General features: G+C 39.3%; 1 protein-coding gene across 4 annotated transcripts in view; it reads left to right on the top strand.

Moving 5' to 3' along the window:
- Nucleotides 1–21,120, top strand: part of LOC121320443 (1-acyl-sn-glycerol-3-phosphate acyltransferase gamma-like) — a 68,658-nt gene that overhangs the window by 6,155 nt on the left and 41,383 nt on the right. The window contains exon 1 of one of the 4 annotated variants that reach the window (XM_041258778.1): nucleotides 8,195–8,465. The exons of 1 other annotated variant lie outside the window; for it this stretch is intronic. The gene's annotated coding sequence lies outside the window, so the exon portion shown is untranslated. Of the gene's footprint in view, nucleotides 1–8,194; nucleotides 8,466–16,698; nucleotides 16,710–20,684; nucleotides 20,744–21,120 lie in introns of those variants that run through there. 2 more of the 4 variants (XM_041258777.1, XM_041258776.1) reach the window with 2 other exon arrangements.

Raw genomic sequence — 21,120 nt, 5'->3', positions numbered from 1 at the left:
TTCTACCTAGAACCGCCAAAAGTATTCCTTTTGACGGTGTGTTACAATATGCTATGTTGTATATGTATACAAGCCCGTTTGTTATCTCTACCTCTGCTGTGTTTACAGCAGTATATATTTGAATAAAACATTGCTCTAGAGATGTGTTATCCAACTCTCTATTGTAATCTTATCAATTCCTTGGAGAACTGCCGTCTGGCTGTCTACGTGAGAATATAGTCTGCTGTCTTATAATATTACAATAATTTTTTGAGAAATCTTGAAATTTTGCATTTTGATTTGAGAGGAACTACAGATATATGTGCATCCAGTCAGAGCACTGGTGTGTGTCACGTGATTCTGTCTGCTACAGTGAAAACAATAGTTAGAATGGACAAGAAAACCGCAATTACTGGACTGAAGACAAATAAATACTTATCATAGAGTTTTATGAAGGTTGGTCAATGCTGGAGAGTTACTTTTAACAAGTTTTTAAAACGTCTTAAAACCTTTGGTCCAACTGTCGTTAATTTTAGGGAATAAAAATGCAGTTGCTGTAACTCTGGTAAACGGATGTCATTATTTCGTTCCTATTTTAAACTTACTCCGCAGCACTGTGACAATATAACCCTGAAAGGCCGTTTTTTATTATGACGGACAAAAGAATCAATTTATTATGATAGATAGATAAATAAATGGCGCCTGCCAATAAATAAATAAAATATATCATATTACTGTATATTGTACTTCTCAACTCTGTAACTGGTTGTATTGTCACTTCGACGCTCATTCAGTAAACTGTGAAAGCAGCCTTTTCCTGTCGCTGTGTAAGAGCCATTTCTTAACCCAATTTCTTATGGCTAGGGCTGTGTGGCAGGCTGGCGAGTGGATAGAGGCCCAGAGACAGACTGCAGTTCAAAAAAATAACTATTTTATTATAAACAAACACAAAATGAAAGGGCACAAGGGCCAAAACAAAACAATTTAAACACAAAGAAAGACAAAAAGCAAAATTTACAAAAATAACAATCTCCAGGCTGGGCAATGCCTTCACTGGATTCAAGCTCTCCAAACAACCAAAAAAAAACCAACCTGCTTCCTCAGCTCCCTCTCCCCCCAAATGAGAAGCAGAGGCCTCCTTTTATATCAGGTGGCTGGGCGCTGATTGATCGTTAATCAACCTAATCAACTAATCAACCCCAGCCACCTGAACATAATAAACCCAGGCAGGTAGGGGAAGTTAACCCCATCTCTGCCAATTTAGGGCAGAGCTTTGCTCTGCCACAGGCTGGGATTTAGTCACGGTGGTTGCCGGTGTCACGGATTCTGTGACTCACTAGTGTCCGCGATGTTTGCTGATATGTGTGACTTGCGGGGATGTTAGTAAATTGTTTTCAATCTGTATGTGGTTTTATTGGAAAGTGTTTCTCCTTAACATTAAATTTCACATTGGAGAAAAAAAAAAAAATTGAGTCAAACTAAGCTCTTCGATTTAAATTGAAAGTTTAACAGTTCATGAATTCGATGTGTCTGCGTGGGCGCGTGCGTGCATGTGTACTATACTAACTGCCAGCATTCGCTGCCGGACATACATTGAACGCTTTCCTCTTTTTAATTGAAATGTTGTTCCACTTGTTTAATTGTTAGTTCAGTGCTTATAAATGCTACTGTTAGTTAGTAGTCACCGTTGCAGAGCAAATAAAAACACACTGAAATTTCATTTGCTTGTCTCTTCCTTCTTTGTTGAACCTGTGCACGCACCAACACTGCAATATGCTTTTATTAAAGACAGTTATTTTTTAATTTTTTTTTTTTTTTATCTCTGTGACTTTATTCTCCCTCTGACCTTTTGTCCGTGATTTTGAATGCATTGACCGTGACTGCTCCATGATTTACGTCCAAATGTTCCGTGACAAACTCCTAGCCCTACTTATGGCCCTTTTTTGTTTAATGGCTGCTATTTCAAACTGTTAATTCCAGAAGTACGTGACGTAGTTCTTAAATATGATTGGATATTGCTTGGATTAAAGGCAATTTGTATCGAATGTGAGTTGCCTGTTCGTTGTATCGCGAACGAACAGGTCATATACCCCGAGGTGACGTCACTGGCAACACGTTGCTACAATTTATGTTGCCAGCGCATTGACTCGTGTAACAAGTCCTTTACACGGAGCAATCCTTGTGGGATTTAGTTCCAAGGAACATGTATGTGTACGTCACTGCGGAAATCACTCCAACATTACCAATGAAAAACATTGATCCCTCTAAACGTGTTTTAAGCACAGAACGTTATCTTGTTAGAGTAAAAAATCGAATTGCCCGTTGGGCAAGCAGACACAAAAAAAGACGCTGTCCGACAGATTTTTTTGGTTGTCCTGAACGTTGGGCTTGCGGTTTTGTGAGCCCTGTGTGTGTAAATACAGTATAATCGTAAATCTCAAAAAACTACTTGCTTCTAAATCTTTTGTAGTCATTTTTGTATTACTTTAGTATAAATACATGTTAATTTGGATTCATATGTTGTTTTTTTCTGACTTTATGTGAACGAAAAGACACACATTTTCCCATTTTCCCATTGGAAATAGTGATATTTTGAAATATCACTGTCCTGGCCACAAAAGCAAAGTTTGTGGGGAATAATAGCCATTTTCTATACTTTTGAGGCATAAGCAATTAGGAAATAACACTTACTACCCAGGAACAAATATTGTGTTACATAGTGTAGTCGTCACCCCCCCCCCCCCCCCCCCCCCCCCCCCCCCCACAGAGTTGACGTGTGCATATGAACTTAATATTTTGCTATAACCTGACCAACACAATCGTTTTTCTTTTTTGAATTTTTATTCAATTATTAATTAAACATTAGCGTCCTTGTGGCAATAATGTTTTGCGGTCATAACAGCAAAATAAAAAATGCACTAGACTGTCTAACTAGTTAATTTATACAATCCACTTAACTAAATGATTTACTTTTCCCACGTTATCAAACCACTCTCAACATATAGACTACCGGTCTACGTTAAATCAAATCAGAAACATATCTGTGTGTTCCAGTTCCAGTGAATAAAAAATAAACAGCCTATATAGGCAATAGCTTGCTATGTATGTAGCTAGCTTAATAATATTAATAAATAAATGAATGAACAAAAAGACCTTAGTCTTTTAGGCATTAATGCACTAGCTTTCCAGGGAAGCAAAAAAAAATAATCCTAACAAAAACTTTCGGAATAATTAGGCAATCAATGTCCATTATTATTATCATGTTCACTTATTCTTGTCTAAAAAAAATCAGCATGTCCACATGGTCTTGGAGAAGACGAGTGCGCAGTCTGTTGACTATCAGGCCCGCAGCCGAGAAAACTCTCTCGGCTGGTACAGAGGTTGCTGGGATGCACAGGTAGGCTTTCACAAGCCGTGATAATTTCCTGTACCTGCTTTCATTCACCTTCCACCATGCCAGAGGGTCTTCATAGGGAGGAATGCACTCATCATGTGTGTACTTTTCCAGTTCCGTTTGCAGAGAGGTTGTGGCGTCTCTGTAGTACTCCTCCCCAAATAAAGTAGTCACAGCAGAATCCTTGTCAGAGCGTTGTTGCTTTGTGGGTGGTCCACTTGCCTCTGTACCTGGTTCCTTTTCTGCGATATTGGTGTTTTCTGGAAGACTTGAAAGTAATTCCCCAACTTTATCTTTGAATGCATTCCTGACTGCATCCTCTGTAAACTTCAGGTGTTTGTGTCTGGTGTCTAGAAATGAAGCGATGAGCACCACCTTCTGCACTATTTCTGTGTCTTCAGGTGCCAAGCGGCACTTAAGTGACTCGGATACAGTTGTTTTAAACTGAGACTTTTGTGGACTCTCCTGTGGTGGAAATCAGATGCTTGGACAACAGAGTGGACGTGATCATAGAGATCGATACCTCCGACTCAACGCACAAAGCAGTTGTAGCGCATTTCAAGGAGCGTAACACTGGCAGTAGCGCCTCGACTGTCGTCAGCCAGGTCAAGTGTGCGGGCATCTGAAAGCTTTGTGTACACCTTGTCAGACAGGACTGCGACAACTGCTCATCTCTGTTCCTGTAGGCGCTCAAACATGTCATAGTTTGAATTCCATCGGGTCTGGCAATACTGCACCAGACGGTGCTCAGGCAGAGTTTGTTGTTTTTGATTCAACTTCAGAGCCTGAGTAGCTATTGCACTGTGATGAAAATGCAACACAAGACGGCTGGCCGCACTGACTACATTATGCATGGCACCAAGTTTAAAGCCATGTTGATGGTGAGCTGCAGAGTTTGTGCAAAGCACAAATTCGAGTCCCATTCAACAAACTCCGAGTTTGCTGAGATGATGTTGCTGGCATTGTCGTGAACAAAGGCAGTGATTTTCCCCCCGGTGGTAGTTTAGTTGCACTGCACATATTTTACACTTAACAGTGTTTTCATTTAATTTGTCAAAGTATTTCCATGCAGAACTTTTCTGTGAGGAAGCCATCGTTAGCCGAGGTAGGTTCTAATTTAGCCAATCGCAGACAAGAAATAACAAATCCCACCCTCCAGTCAATCTTCTTTACCGCTACATAGAGAGATAATCAGCAGTACAGGCAGCCCTTTGCAGATGTGAAGCACAGGTCTCTAGTCGTTTTCTCTGTAAAAAGCAGAGAAAACCTTTCAATAGCAGAGTCAGACTAGTAGGAGCTGAATGAAACTGAAAAAAAGGGTGTTTCTCATAGCGCCATACATTACAGAGATAACACGGACATGACAATGCTGCTTCTGCATCCAGGGCTCAAAGAATATCATGGACATTTGCAGAGCTTTTTGAGATGTTATAGTAATAAAATAATGACTTGGATCGCACTGTTGAGGAGTTTGGTGATAAAACGAGTGATCAGAAGAGGATTTATCAGTATGTATGTCTATAAATAGGTATGTGAAAAATACAGTGAACAAGGGGTGGGGCTTGGCTGTAGATACAATGCTGAGTGATTTTTATTTTTTTTTATTTTTTTGCAATTCAATGCCTTTTGAACCTGTTTTACTCTGAAAAAATATATTTTAAACAGCGTGTGTAAAATAAACAGCACGTGTGAAAGCAAATTGGACCCAACATGCCTGACGAGCGCTGAATAAATGGACCGTTAAGGGTTAAAGTAAAATCAAGATATACATTTTTTTATTTTTTAAACTTTTGAATGTTGGATTCACTTGTCGGTAGGTGCCATCGTTATCGACTAGTCGAGTGTTCGACTGTTTGGTCTCACCCCTATTACTGGGCAATATATTGCAATACAGATCCTCAATCTCAATTCCCACCCCTAGTAAAAAATTGATGTTGTCAGACAGGCTGTATTGATCTACATATCCAGGACCACATCCCTTCGGAATAGTGGTCCTTAAGGGCAGACCAGTGGCAAAACACGATAGCAGCATGGATTATTAGGAATGTTTCTATTGCTGATATTTGTTTAGCAGCAACTTGGTCTTCCTTTCATGCTTTCATGAAACAATGTTTCCGCCTCTCACCAGTTTGTTCACGTGGTCTTATCCATTGTAGAGGATAAGTCTTAAACAGCATTCACATTTTTCATTTTCACCTCCTTTTTTATTCTTTGGTGTACGGGTGGGTTCCACAAAGAACTGGTAAGTTAGAATTTACCTCTAAATGTTTTTCTTCCAGTTTGGAGTGGACACTTGTCTTTCCTCCCACCTTCCCCCCCACATTTTTTTTGGTGTACAGAAAAAATACAGGACATTTGACCCTTCTGCGTCATTTCCCTTTATACTATCAGGTGGGAGTGGTGTTATGATGCATAGAAGACTTTCTTCTAGGAGAAGAGGGCGTATTTGTCCATGTTTTTTCCTAGCCCTCCAGCGGAAATGTTCCAATGTTGTGTGGAGTCCACTCCGAACTGGAAGAAAACCCATGTTCAGGTAAATTACATCTTTTTTAAGGTTTTTGTAATTTTTATTATGTTAAATATTCTTTCTAGAGTTAGCGATTAAACTTGACTGGGCTCCTACTGTAGACAAAGGCAATGTAATAGTATTGTTGCATTAGCGTGGAGTGCAGGATGTGTCCTATAGCCTGGAGGTCGCCGGTTCTAGTCCAGACTATTGCACTGCCGGCCGTGGATGGGAGTTCCCAGAGGGCATTAATTTGGGGAAATCCTGCACCTTCAGCAAAATGTACTGGCAACCTCTCTTTAGTTACCGTGATAAGTCCGGTTTGTGCTGCATCTACATAAATTTTCAGAAACAAATATCAGATTGTCAGTGTTGTTTGCTTACTGTCATCTACAGTTAAAATACATGGGTGCTTAAGTTTCAAATGATTTAGCATTGTTCCAGTGCTGTTTAAATAAGTAAGTTCTGCCTTACATAATTTACATTTAACACACATTTATTTTAACTTTTTCGAAATGATTCCACATGTAGCTCCTTTTTGTAGATCCATGTTAACTAGTAGTTATTTTCCATCTGTCACTACATACCTATCCTAATTTATATATATAATATATATATATTATATATATATATATATATATAATATATATAATATATATAATTGCAATCACAAATTTGTTTCATTTGTTACTTATTGCTAATATAATGGATTACATAAACTATTATATCCCTAATGTCAACCAGTCTCCAGTCTGTGGAATTGGAGGCATTTCATCCAACTCCTTTTACAGTCTGACTGGGAGCGAGCTCCATATACTCTGCCCAGTGTGGACCCTAGTGTACAAGGTTGACAGGACTAAAAGATGGACTTGTCCGAACAATTTTTTGTCTGCTATGGGGCTAAATCTCATGGTCAAGACAGGGGCATGTCTCAGTCAACCCCTACAACACAGGCATAGAGAGGAGTCTCCCTCAATTTTTTAATCCTTGTTACTTGCTACTGGGGTTCCATTTTGGTATTATTAATTAGTCATTTAACAGGCTTAGCCTTGTAGCATTCCAGTCGTTCTGCACTATTACCCTTGCAACGGCTTTGGTGCACTTACCCATGTGGTAGTGGTTACCTTTTGTGCTTGAAAGGGAACGTTGGGTTATTATCATAACCCTGCCGCCCTGAAATAGAAATGTAACCATTAACCTTCAAGGTCACTGTGTTCATGATTGCAGCAGGCTTGAAGAAAAAATCACACTGAGATCTGTGTGCACAGTCGTCTTATGTCCTCGGTGCCGAGCCATGGGACCATGAAACTAAACTGACTGGCACACGGAAGAATCTAATTTTAAAGCAGCTTCTAGATATTTGCTTGCTGTATCCCTTCTGCTTGTTTTGCAGATTTGCCCGGTTTACTGCATTTCCAGTTTCACAGTGGTTTGGGATCTCAAGTAACATTTTATTTTCTTTCAGTACTTTTGCATTTGGCTGTTTTAGTCAGTTTAGCATCATTATTCATGTTTTTTATTCGGTCTACACAGAGTAAATTAACAGACGCGACAGACTCATTTTTAGTCTAACTCAAAAACCTCCAGCTTTAGCCTTTCACTTCATAGGGAGCATTTGTTTTCTTTTTTTTTTTTTTTTTTTTTTAAACAAAAGTTGTTATCAAATTACAGTACAAGCTGTTTGATGGTGGTGCTTCCTGTTTGTGCTCTTGGGATTTTCTCCTGAGAAGTACATCTTAGTTTTCCTTTCCTTTATAATTGTGCATGTCACAGTGGCAAAAAACAATCAAAACATCCTTTACAGGATGTGTTTCCCTACAAGCTCCCTCTATGTCCAACCCAGTACTCCCTTCGACTGAAGAGGGTGCAGATCATGTCATCTGTGTGTGTTGTGCCTTTGACCCGTCCATTGAGCTCTGACTAATGTATGTTCCTGCTCATAGATTGTAGGCCATATTGGGACATTAAGTCCCCTGACCCCCCTCCCTCCCCATATCTCAGCCAACCCACAGCTACATTAGGTAAAGCTGCAGTATCACAGCTGTTGTGTACCCAGGAGCTATGTGATGAAAATGCAATGTGACTGATCCAGGGTGCCTGTAGCAGGCTAATACACAATAAGCTGATTTAAGGATTAGAACAAGGATGGTATGTTAGATACTGCTGCAGTTTTTATTTATAAATAATATAAAATGTTGTACACTAGCTTTCCTTTGGTGTGTGACAATATAACTTTAAAATAGCCAGAGAATTCAATTATTAGTGCCAAGAAAGTGGATGTTTGTTAAAGGTTCCTGGGAATTAGGTTTGGTTTATCGTTGTGTAGGTATTAGAAGTTACTCTTTGCTGAGGAAGCAGTTTTCAGACCTCTTTGATTTGCTCTCTCTGCTTCTGTCATCATAATCTTCTCCATGGGTTTACGTGCCTTTCTACCTTGGTGAAGACTGACTCCCTTTTGTTCTCTTGCAAACTGAGGTGGTGGTGGGGGAAGCCGCCAAAGATGTTGGCAACCCGGACCAGCGTTACAATTTTTTCTGGAATTTGTGCTATGCTGCTGATGCTGGCATTGGTGTACTACACTTATTGGTAAGAAGGTAGTTTTGTAATCATTCTCTTGTATAGGTGAAGCGACATGGTTTATTTACCATTGATGTGTGTGTGTGTGTATATAATGTATATGTATTTTATTTATTTATTTTAATTGTATTTATTTATTAAAATTTTGCTATTAGCTTGGCAGATTTTTATTCGGCCAAGTACAACAAATCTGTTCTGCATGTACAGTTTTCTAAATGTACTCCTGAAAATGACATCTAAGAAAAATTACAAGTTAAAAACTGAAATAAGCAAAAACAGTTTGAAAAGCAACCTGCAAAAATGGTGCAGTCTGTAAGGGTGTAAAGTGTAAGTAGTATGCAGGTACAGTACATTGATGACAGGGCATTTCATGTGAGAATTTTTTTCCTCAGCAAGTTTGCTGAATGATAAGAATTGTGTTGCTTACCATCTCTAGCAACAGAGCAAATTTATCAACACTATTTCTTACATCGTAAACTGTCAAATTTAAAAAGGGCTTTTAATTGGGAAAGCAGGGAGACAGTAGACCCCTGACGAAGAGCCTTTCCAAAATTGTATAGTAACTTGAATTCTTTACCACTAATTATCTAAATTGTAATGAAAATGGGTGTTTCTTAGCAAAAATTCTTGAGGGTCTCAAATTGTAAGTATTGTTTACACACTTTTGCATAGGATCTGTTCTCCCATTGACTTGTGGAACCATAGGTGAAAGTTTTCCTGCAGACGAAATTTGTGGTTTACTTTAAACAATACTAATTACCAATGCATAATTTGTAAAGAAAGAGGTGCAGGGCGCAAGCAATGACAATAATACCGTCCCAGCACACGTTCAAAATCATAACACGTTTATATGAAAGAGTATTGTACTCTAGTGTTAGTTTTATAATCATGTATTCTACATTATATATCCAAAACAGGAGTAATTTGCAGAAAAATAAATTAAAGCAAATGCAAGACAAAAAAAGAAAAATATGCCTGTATACATAGGCACGTAACCCGTGGGGCAGAGGGGGCAGTGCCACTGCTGTTTGGTGGTGGTGGTGGGGGGAGCTATGTATTTTGCCAGTTCACTTTTCTTGCTCTGTGTATATGCACTATGATTCTATATTTTGTTATGGTTTGGCATTTAAACGGTTTAAAATGAAATAAAAAGTGGGAAGGCATTCAGATGACTCCAGAAGGCCAAAATTGATTAAAAAAAAAAAAACGCACCCTGCACAAACATTGGTTTGACCCACAGTCTGCGCTGTAGTAATATCTAGCTAGATGTCAATGCTGTGAAGGCAACAGAACCCGCAGTTTTGTGGAGGTTGCAATAAATAAATAAATACATTTCTGTTTAGGGTAGATAGTTGTTAGCTTGGTTTGTTTTTATTCTCTATTAATTAAATTATATTCATTGAAAAAAGGGGAAAGAGATCCAAACCGATTTTATTGTTTTGGATGGGGGAAGTTAGCAGCACAGTGTTCTTGTATGGGTGTAGGGGTACAGGCAGGTATGAACATGTTTAAGTTCAACACTGACGCTAAATAAAATGTTGTTCCTGTTATTAAGCGGTAGTACAGTACAACATTACATATCCGACCCCCTGTGGACTGGGGTATAGGTGGATATTTGAATCAGATTTGCGAACATCTATATTAAAAGCATTTACACATCCATAAGTAGGTTAGTGAACAAAAACAACACGCAAACTGCTTTAAACATGGGGACATTTTTTGCTTTAAAAGTAAGCAAACGTAAACAAGATTAATTAGTCTACAAATAGTGTTGCAATGAGTTTTGCTATAAGCCATCTCCACGCAACTTTAAAAAAAAATACAAAACAAACAGTAAATGTAAAGTAACATGGCTGCGACTGATGGCTTCTTTCTTAACACTGGAAGTCCCTGCCTCTCTGGTCTGGTTTCTTAATATCTGTCACGGTACATTGCGACTTTCGTGATATTGCCAAAAGCCGGTAAGCAGCACAGTTTGAATATTGCTTTGACTATTTTAAACAAACGTTCATTAAGCATTGCGTTTTTGAAGCTTGCTTTGTTTAAATCAAATGCGTCTAAAAGCTGCAAGAAGATGCTGCCAATATCTGCAAGTGTGCGCTACATGATATAAACACATTGCACAAAAAAAGCTTTCTCAACTGGTGTATTGAAACTTCACTGCTACACGCAGCTGACTGATACACGCTGCCAATGCCATTACTCTCATAGCCTACTTTTTTATATTTATTTATTTATTTATTTATTTAATGAGGTGGTTAATTGATTCGGCGGTTATGTGACTGTTGGATATGCAACATTCTACTCTATAATCGGAAGCAGTGGTGTTTAAAAATAACACAAGCCAATTTTCTCTTTAGTGATGTAGGCGCAATATTTGTTTTCATTAAAAATGTATTGTTTATTTAAATTAATGTTCAGCTTTCATATTTAAGCTTGTTGTGTACTACTCATTCAATCAAACCAAGTAGTGTAGAAATTTGATTGTATTGTTCACGACGTTTTTCAGATCAAGTAAACAAATGACGCAAAGTCGCAGTCCTCCTTTCGCAGCTAGTGTCATCTTTATGGCAGTAAATGGTAAAGTAATTAAATGTCAATCGCAGTGGAATTTAGCGCACGCAGAACTTGCCGAATGGATAAAACTGTGTTGAGAATTAACAAAACGTATTTGAGGGCAAAACATTTAATGACATTCTTAACTTTATTAGCTGAAGAGGTGCTGGGTCTATGCCTCGTCAAGCCCAAATAATGCGTCTTCATTTTGCAAAAAGTTGCGATGGTTGTATACCTTGAGAGAGTTGGGGTTGATTTCCTGTGTTAATTCATGTTAATTTATTCATTTCCCGCAGCGCTGCGATGATCGCAGTTTCTCCAACTCTTAGATTTCACTCACTTGCGATTTTACGCAAAACATTCGCAGCGCAAGCAGAGCTGCGAGAAAGATGAGAACATTCATAAGGGCTTTGAATATTTGCCCTTCAGTTTGTGATTCTTGCATGTTGGATTAAGATTTTGTGCACTTTGAAACGATTCATTTCAGACTGGTTCTGAATAAAAGTTCAGCGTTAATTCGGGAATTGTGCTTTTTTTTGTACTGTTTTAATTGCATGTATTTAATGAATTGGATACAGCAAACGCAGAATACTGCATACACGAAACAGGTACGCGTGTTTCTTGATTTTGATAAATGTTATATTAATTATATAACATTAACTGTCTCGTGTTTTAAGTCAAATACATCAGATTTACAGTGTTTCCCCCTTTTTTTTAATTCTCTCTAAACTAGTTCCTCTGATGATAATGTTAACTTGATCCTGATTCTTAAAGGGTTAACACCAGCAGGATACAGTAACCCCAGTTTCATGCAACAGTTGTGATGGTGACTAAACGTGTGAGTACTGTTGTGTGTGTAAAAAAACTTAATGAACAGTTGCATTCAAGACATTTCTAACAAGAACTTCTAGCAGCAGGGACATTGTTTACCGTCAAGAGTTGATTTAATGGTACAGCAGATTCCCCACATGATGATATCTGACAATCTCTTGAGAGAGAGAGAGAGAGAGATATGAAATGGAATGCAGTAAAATAAACTGCTATTCACAGAATGTAGCTTTTAGATTGTCATACATTTTAGATATTTTCATTAGCACAATTTGCTTGATGTGGTGTATTTAATATCCAAAATAGCAAAACGAACACTCTGCAATTTGTAAATAAATGGCAACATGTAAATCATAAGAGATGTCTGTGTTACAGTACATGCTGTCTAGACTTTCAGACAGTCTTGTATTGCAGGGGCCTTGATGCTCCAAAAGTACATTTTGCTTCTTGTTGATCTTGCCTTGCTGTGAGCTGTGCTGAAATTAAACTCCTTCATTGCACTAATGGAGTACTTTGTCAAAAACTACACGCAGGCCACTATATTATTATATTAGATTAAATTGTTGTTATTATTATTGTCTATTTATTTGTTACCGCCCTTCTCGCGCGTCAGTGTATTAAAACGTTATGTGAGTAAACTGGATGTGAGTTATGTGAGTAATTTGCAGTCCTTAATAAAATTAATGTGTGCAGTTCTTGGAAACAGAAGTTTTGAATCTGACAAAGAAAAAAAACTGTTCTTCTCTAAATCCAGATTAATTTTAAAACAAATAACATTTTTATATTTTGAGTTTTTTCTTGAGGAATACTAAGTGAGCTACTTGTTCTGGTTAACAAAAATCCACTGGATTTTAAACTGGCCAGAGCAGGTTGAATCTCGCCATAACCCTAATGGGATTATCAACATTCATAACCCGCCTCCGCTCAGCTTCCGTTTCACTCCGCTGCGGGCAGTCTTGACAAAAACACCCTGAACACAGTGAATGGAAGGTGAGACTGCGAGAGTACATGCTAATAAACAATATGGTCTAATTCAGTGTAGACACAAACTAGTGAATACTCACGTTTGGTAGCAGATGAAATTTTACTTTAAAAACAGTGTATTGATACAGGGGTCACTGTATCGATAATCGTAACGTTAAGAAAAATATCACGGTTCACTCTGTGAATCGATGAATCGGCACACCCTACCAGTTGAGTGCACAGAACAATTCTCCACATCTTCAGTTTATCAAAGTCATACTACGGATGACAACAATATTTCATCTCTATTAGAGTTTGTTCTTCAATGAAGTATCATGTCTTAGGTCTGTGTGATGAGCCAGTCACACTGTTCATCTACTATAAAAAAATAAGCCTTCTGTTGACTGTGCTTACTCTAGTTGTGGCTACACTTTTTACTTTAGCCCACTATACTGTGCCTGTAGAAAGTCTACATCCCCTTGCACTTTTTTCACATTTTGTTGTGTCAGTGCCTAAATAATCCTTATTTAAATGAGGATTTTTTCCACTAATCTACACAACATACTCCACACTGTTAAGGGGGACAAAAATTATGTAATACCAACATCCCCATAACTTTATGCTGCCACCACCATGCTTCACAGTAGGGATGGTGTTCTTTGGGTGATGCGCTGTGTTGGGTTTGCGCCAAACATAACACTTTGCATTTAGGCCAAAAGGTTTTAGTTTAGTTTCGTCAGACGACAAAACTTCTTGCCACCTGGGTGCAGAATCTCCTGAGGTGTGTTTTTGAATACTTCAAACGGGATTCAAGGTGGGCTTTCTTGAGTAATGGATTTCTGCTTGTCACCCTACCATACAGGCCAGATTTGTGGAGTGCTTGGAATATTGTTGTCACATGCACACTTTGACCAGTCTTGACCATAAATGCCTGTAGCTCTTGCAAAGTTGCCATTGGCCTCTTGGTAGCCCCTCTGATCAGTCTCCTTCTTGCTCGGTCATCCAATGTGGAGGGATGGTGTGATCTAGACAGGGTCTTGGTGGTACCATACACCTTCCACTTCTTAATAATTGTCCTAACTGCTCCAAGGGATATTCAAGGCGTTTGATATTTTTTTCTTATACCGATCCCTTGATCTGTGCCTTTCAACAGATTTGTCAAATTTCTAGAATATTTTTTTCACTTGGAACTTGTGGGGTAGGAGGTAGGATGTGTAGACAAATGGGGGGAAAAAAAAACAAAAAAACTATTTTAATGCATTTTAATTCCAGGCTATAAGGCAACAAAAGGTGCACATTTTGAAAGAGGGTGTAGACTTTCTATAGGCACTGTACTTGTAGGGAGATGTTATGTGACATCAGACTGTGAAGATGCTGCAATATTTTCCAAATGGCAAATAACTGCATCCACATTTTTAAGCAAAGCACTAACTGCATCAAGTTGGCTATTTACCCATGTCACAGAGTAAACGTCTACAAATGGAGACAGTTAAGTATTCACAGTTTGCTTGTTAACTCTAGTTTTTTATTTATTGATATGTTAGCAATGAAGTCTCCATTCATCCTGATCAACGCTCATGTATACAATTCAAAACACAGGAGTTTTACAGCTTTCACAAATACACAAAATACGGACTACTACAAAATCCAAAGAATATAAAAACATCACTAACATTTTTGACATGTGGTAGAGTTTGAATGACACCTGTCTGCAAAGTGTATTTTTGCAGCTTATAGCAAATGCACTGTAATGACAAAATAAACAAGCATCCATGAACTCCTTTTTGTGCAGGAACTAGCACATTCCTGTTTAGTTATCTTTGCTGTGGGGATTCACTTAAACTAAAAGAACTCAAGAAACTACAGAAACACTTTTGATATTTGGCTGTCTGCCTTCAACCAGATTGCGGTTGTCATTTGGCTGAAATCCAAAATAATTCCACACCAAGTTTTCTCTGGATTTCGCCATGACTGCTGCATTAGTTTTAATTTCCCCGGAATGCACAGGGTAGCTGGTCAGTTCCGCTAAGCGGAAATTAGGTCCCTTCCTGGAATCGTGCACTCGGTCCCAGCCACCGAGGGAATAAAACTGTCATGCAGAGGAACCATTTTTCTTTTTCTTCTCAAGGCGCTACGGTAAGACCTATGTGTTGAGCTGAGCGTGTTGATAGAAAAGAGCTTCAGGTCAAATTGAGTCCATTTGTATTTCCCTTGCATTCTTGCTGAAAGCTGGATTGCCACTTTTCCAGAATCAGTGACTAAAAAGACAGAGCCTTTTGCCTTCCTTTGCCAAACACTCTTTGTTATCTGTCTGTTGTCTGTGAGCGACTGCCTGTGCAGTCACCTGTGGGTGGATGTCTATTTCTTTCTGAGAGTACACTGTTCCTCCACGGGGCTAGGCCTTGCCACATCCCTGCTGTCGTACACCTTGTAAAAAAATAGTGTGCTCTCCCTTATACTATCTATTCTACTGTGGTTTTTGCTATCTGCTTCAACTCGCCCGACACGGCTTCGGCCCTTGTGTTCCCCTGGTACACTACGCGCTGACCAGGTGTGTATGTGACCGCATGGTTAGGGTAGGCATAATTTTGTGCCAGTGCTCCTCCGTTGCCTAGCTCAGTTTCGGCACTTATGGGACGCGCTGCAGCCTTCCTGCAGGTCCCCTGAACGCCAGCGGCAGAACCATGCTGGTCCGTTTTTCGGATGCAGACGATGGCTCCTTGCCCTCAAAAGTTCCCGGCCTTCTCGGATTTCATAGAAGAAGTACGCTTCTCCTAAGATCGTCCGGCCTCAGATCCTAGCCTGCTGAAGCAGGCCACACCTCTTGCCTCTGTAGAAGGCACAGAAAAGCTTAGCCTAGCGGGGTTCCCCCTGGTAGACTCCACAATCGCAGCTCTGGTTAAGGCCCCACCGGTGGGTGGGTAGTCTGGAGACCCGGCATACCCGAACTCTCAGTGTAAGGTGACGGAGACGCATCCTAAGCGAGCTTATGCAGCAGAGGCGCAGGAAACTTGCCTGTCAAACACGGCGAGTGTGTTCGCAGCTTATATGGATGGTGTCCTGCAAGTGGCCACACTCCCTCAGCTACGTCTTCTGTCCAGCACGCTGCTGCAGATCTCCAGTCTCCAAGGGTAAGCTCATGGCCAGAGCCTGGCTAGCTTTATTGTGGCTCGTAGACAGCTGTGGCTGTCACAAGCCAGAGGACCTGATGAACATAAGGCTGCGCTGCTACCTTTGGACCAGCCGTGGAGGAGATCTTACGCGAGGTGGCCTGGCAGGTGGCCGTGTTGCTCCCTCCCCACGCTTCCACGTGGGGCAGGTCGACCCACTGGTGTTCCTCAGACGCGGACTGTCACCAGGGCACTTCCAGTCCCCACGACTCTACTGGGTGACCTAAGGCATCACCTACAGGGCACGCCAGCAGCAAACAACCAGACCCACTCAGCAGGCAGAGGGAACGCAGGAAGTGGCCTGCCCACACACCACTGTCTCAGGAGGCATTTCCAGGGCCAGTGCCCTAAACAGCCACCGCAGCCTCAGCAGTCGGAGCAGGGTACCTGAAGGCTGGCTGCCTCAGACCCCTGTTTCGGCACAACTGCTACAGTACTGGCGTGCTTCCACGTCAGACTCCTGGGTGCTCGCCACTGTGCAAAATGGTTACGTGCTTCAGTTCCACTTGGGAATTCCTCCCTTTCGAGGTATCACGAATACTTTCATGACGAACCCTCTCCAGGCCTCGGTACTTCAGAAGGAAGTGTCCGCCTTGCTGTGCAAGCAAGCCATTTGTCTCGTAGACCCCATCTCCCACGGAGAGGAGTACTACTCCAGGTATTTTCTGGTACCCAAAAAAAGGCTTTGCCCCCTCCTAGACCTGAGGCTCCTCAACAGGTTCTTAAAAGAAAGGAGGTTCCAGATGCTATTGCACCTTCACATTCTCCAGTCTGTCCAGCTGGTTCTCCACTGTGGACTTAAGGGACGCAGACTTTCACTTTCCAATTCGTCCAGAGCACAGGAAGTACCTCCGCTTCTCCCTAGCTCCTATACATTTTCAAAGTGCGTGGAGCTATCCTGGTCCCCCTGCAGCTGCGTTCTGTTACCCAGAGCTTGCTATGTTGGTTGCTCTTGGCTGCTGTCTTTCTGACGTTACACGCAGCTTCTAGAGAAACACCTTCTCCAAACCTTGCAGCTCAACATACATTTTCATTGTGCTGGTTTACATTTGTCTGGATTACACCGTGCAACAATTTTTTTTATTTTTTTTGTTCCTTGGTAGTAAGTGTTATTTCCTAATTGCTTATGCCTCAAAAGTATAGAAAATGGCAATTATTCTCCACAAACTTTGCTTTTGTGACCAGGACAGTGATACAGTATAATCGTAAATCTCGAAAAACTACTTTATTATAAATACATGTTAATCTGGATTCATATGTTGTTTTTTTCTGACTTTATGTGAACGAAAAGACACACATTTTCCCGTTTTCTCATTGGAAATAGTGATATTTTGAAATATCACTGTCCTGGTCACAAAAGCAAAGTTTGTGGGGAATAATAGCCATTTTCTATACTTTTGAGGCATAAGCAATTAGGAAATAACACTTACTACCCAGGAACAAAAATTGTGTTACATAGTGTTAAACAGTCAGTTTAATGTAATTGATTAACATTAACTTTATTGTAAAATTATACATTACTTGTCACAGATTTAGTACATTATGTTTGTTTAAAGTATTTAATGTAGCGTTGACAAGGCTGTTCACGTCTTCACTGTATAATCATAAATTGTTGTTTGCCTCCGCTAACAAGGTGGCAGCAGTAGTTTTAGTGGTTATTTGCATTACGATTAGCAGGCCACTTGTGATCTTTGCTTCGTCCCTTTAATTCACAGCCGCAGCCAGCCTCCCGCAGTAACATTGGGTGACGTCTACAGCGTATCTCTGCAATTCTGTGCAGCACTGTGTAAAACTGTGGAAATCTGTGCTAGAACACAACCAATGTCTCAATTAAAATTAACACAGACCTGCGACTGCAGCAGGATAGCCTACTTATTATCAACGTAGTTTTGTTTAAACAAGTTATAACAGTATTCCAATTTTCTTAGGTAAGTGAAGAAATCTTTTTTTACAAACTCTACATGTGTAATAATCATTGGAAGCTTACTATGCAATGTCGTCACATGTAGCTATAAATCCAGGCTATGGGTCTGGCCCCTGAAAGGGACTGCTGGTTAGCCCTAGGGCTATCAGATGCGGTTATGGGTACATTGCAGAGTGCTAGGGCAGACTCCACTAGGTCTTTGTACTTCTGTAAGTGGAGTTATTTCCAAGCTTGGTGTCTGGCTGGAAGCCATTACCCAATATCTTGCCCTATGTCAGCAATCTTAGTTTCTGCAAGAACTGCTTGATGCTGGTAGGTTACCTTCCACTTTGAAGGTGTATTTAGCATCTATCTCTGCATGCCATGCACCCATAGATTTGATGTCTCTGCTATGTTTAAATTTCCTTTTTGAATTTACCGCTTAGTTAAAAAAAAAGGAAAAAAATGAAAAACATAAAACATATACCACATTACACAAATATTCTATGATAATATATGGTATGGCAAACTACAGTTGCGCAGACACACTGCAGACTGAACAACTCATTTGACCACTATAGTTATTACATTCCAACCCTTCACTGACATAGCTTATTTGTGCTGTTGTATCACAAAGGCTGTATTTTTTCATGGTGAGCATGAATTTCACAATTTCCATGAATTAGAACCAGTGCCTTGTAGTAATAATATCCAATTCTCAGTGAAAATCTTAATTTCTGAAAGAATGCTATTTTTAGCATTTAAATACATTGATTAAATGTTTGCTTCACCAGCGGACAACTTGTTATATGAAATCCAGTGAACTTGCTTAACCTACATTTATGAAACACATAGCAGAGAGGGTTTTAAAAAGCTTTAATTAGAGGACACAGACACACGCTATATTTAGCTCTTATTAACAGGGTGACAGACTTTAGTAAAAATACCGTGAAATATTTATTTTTTGCCAAATTACCCTTTGTTTTTTTCATTATGAAAGTTTGTTTTTAAATTGGATATTTTTATACCATTTTATTTTTACAATGGAAAAGGGACCTGTATTTTATTTGTGTAACAATTAGTGTGAATCACCCAGAAAACATTGATTTTTGTTTGTTTAAATTAACATTTCGGCAACATAATAGACTCTCTGTATTTTTTATTTATTTATTTTATTTTATAAATGGATATGAAATTGCCTTGGTGCCCTTGGATTGGATTTATGTTTTGCCTTTCTGCCTCCAGAACTGCCTTAGTGTCCCTGCATTTTCACACCCAACATAGGCAACTTTGACTTGCCCTTCATGACCTTAACTTCATGCCCTGGAGCAGCATGCATTTGTCAGCCTCTTGCGCAGAGGCAAGATGCTTGATCTCCTCACAATCGTCTCCACTAATCATATACTGTATCTCATTCACTAATCATCTAACCAATATCGCCACCTGTAACGAACAGGATCTTTGTAAACAATTGTTTAACAGTGAACATTGCATGTAATATTTCAATTATCAGAACGCAGATCAACGGAAACACGTATGACATATTGCAACTATATCTTTACTAAACACTATAAAGTATTTATATCAAACAGATGTTATTATCTTAAAGCCTAGTGACTGTAAATGTCAGAGGAATTATTGTTAGTTTATTTGGCAGATGGCTTTATCCAAGGAGACTTACAGGTATACATGTACAGTAGTTGTTTCAGCCCTTTCCATACACTACTAGTAAAAAGCCTGAACATAAGGGAATGTCAGAGCTTTAAAAGTTGTCTAGATGTTGTCAGATGGTTTATGTTTTAACACAAGGCTAATTTCCATAACACAGAGTACAATTCCCACACAAGTCTTACCACTGATCACTGTAGCATATTTCCCCCTATACATCCTGCAACTATATCATGAAGCAAAATATCTGACCATTTGTTTGGTAACCCAGGAAGGCCCGGGCTTCCTCCTCCCAGGACAGGTACATGTAAAGAGTTACATGTATAAAAACTATCAGGAAGTGAATGTCAGTCCCTCCTCTATGCAATGATATGTTTCATGCCTGTACTGCAAAGTATGGTGGCCCTGTAGGTTATCAAAACCAAGTCCTTTTTTTTTTAATCATGTTTACATGATCGCAGTCCTAGAAGCCCATTTCGGTATGATCGTGTTAAGGAAAATAGGTTTGCTTCTTACAAAATAGAAAAAAAGAGTATAATGAAAAAAGTTGCAGATAATTGGAATTCAGATGTGTTTCTCTCCATTTAAAGGTTTTATCCATATTTGGAGGGAGTAAGAGTGGATTGAAACAAATTGGAGATAATGCTGAATTTTAAGAGTGCATCTGATGATAGGGTTATTAATTGAGGTGATTGTCAGTAAAAGCTGGAGATGTTTTAAGGGGTTGCATAAGAGATTTGGGAGTCTGAAGTCCAGCTAGACTTTCCAAAAAAACTTCTGATTAGACTTTTTGAACTTTAGAGTGAAACAAAACTTGTATACATTTTTTTAAATGACTGGAACATTTTTAAATAAATATAAAATAACACAAAGTAGCTGTTTCTGTGTGATGGTTATAAGAAATCTGAACATACCGTTAGTTTTGAACTATGGAGCACTGGTCAGGTGATGTGCATGCACCCGTTCGTACAGTGTTTGTTTCAGGTCAGTGAGTGAAGTGCTATCACTTTTAGTGCACAAGATTATTTGTTGTGAGCCCTGGAGTCAGTTTGCAGAGTGAGACGTGAGACTGATTTGGCAAGACTCCAAAGTTCACTGATTTGTTGAAAAACTGGCACCACAGTGCTATAGTTCAGTACGGAAACGTAACACAGAAGGCCAGGAGTGTTGAATTCATGTGACCCAGGAGTTTCCACAAGGTTTGTGCTGCTTTTATTTAGATTCATTCATTAGTTATTTTCAGTGTTAAGTACAAATCAAGTTGACCCATCCCTTCTTGCTTTAGGTTGTTTAGCGATTACAGTTTTTTCTATCATTTTCAAAATATGTATACAGAGATATGTTGTCTGCCAATTCTAGATAAAAGCTAATTAAACATTTCTGAAACCTTTTTCTGCTTTTTTGTTATTTGTTTTTATTTGCGGATAATGTTCTGTGCATTTTCTAAAGTTTAATGAGCATTTGTAAAATTAAGTGAGCAGATTTTTCCCCCGTGTACCTTGTAAACCTATTAAAATTGTAAATCTTAAACCTCTATCATACACTTTTTTATTGAACATTTAAAGTATGCATTTTA

Source organism: Polyodon spathula, chromosome 9 (assembly GCF_017654505.1).
Source record: "Polyodon spathula isolate WHYD16114869_AA chromosome 9, ASM1765450v1, whole genome shotgun sequence".
Lineage (NCBI taxonomy): Eukaryota > Metazoa > Chordata > Actinopteri > Acipenseriformes > Polyodontidae > Polyodon > Polyodon spathula.
This window is presented reverse-complemented; position numbering and strand designations above follow the sequence as displayed.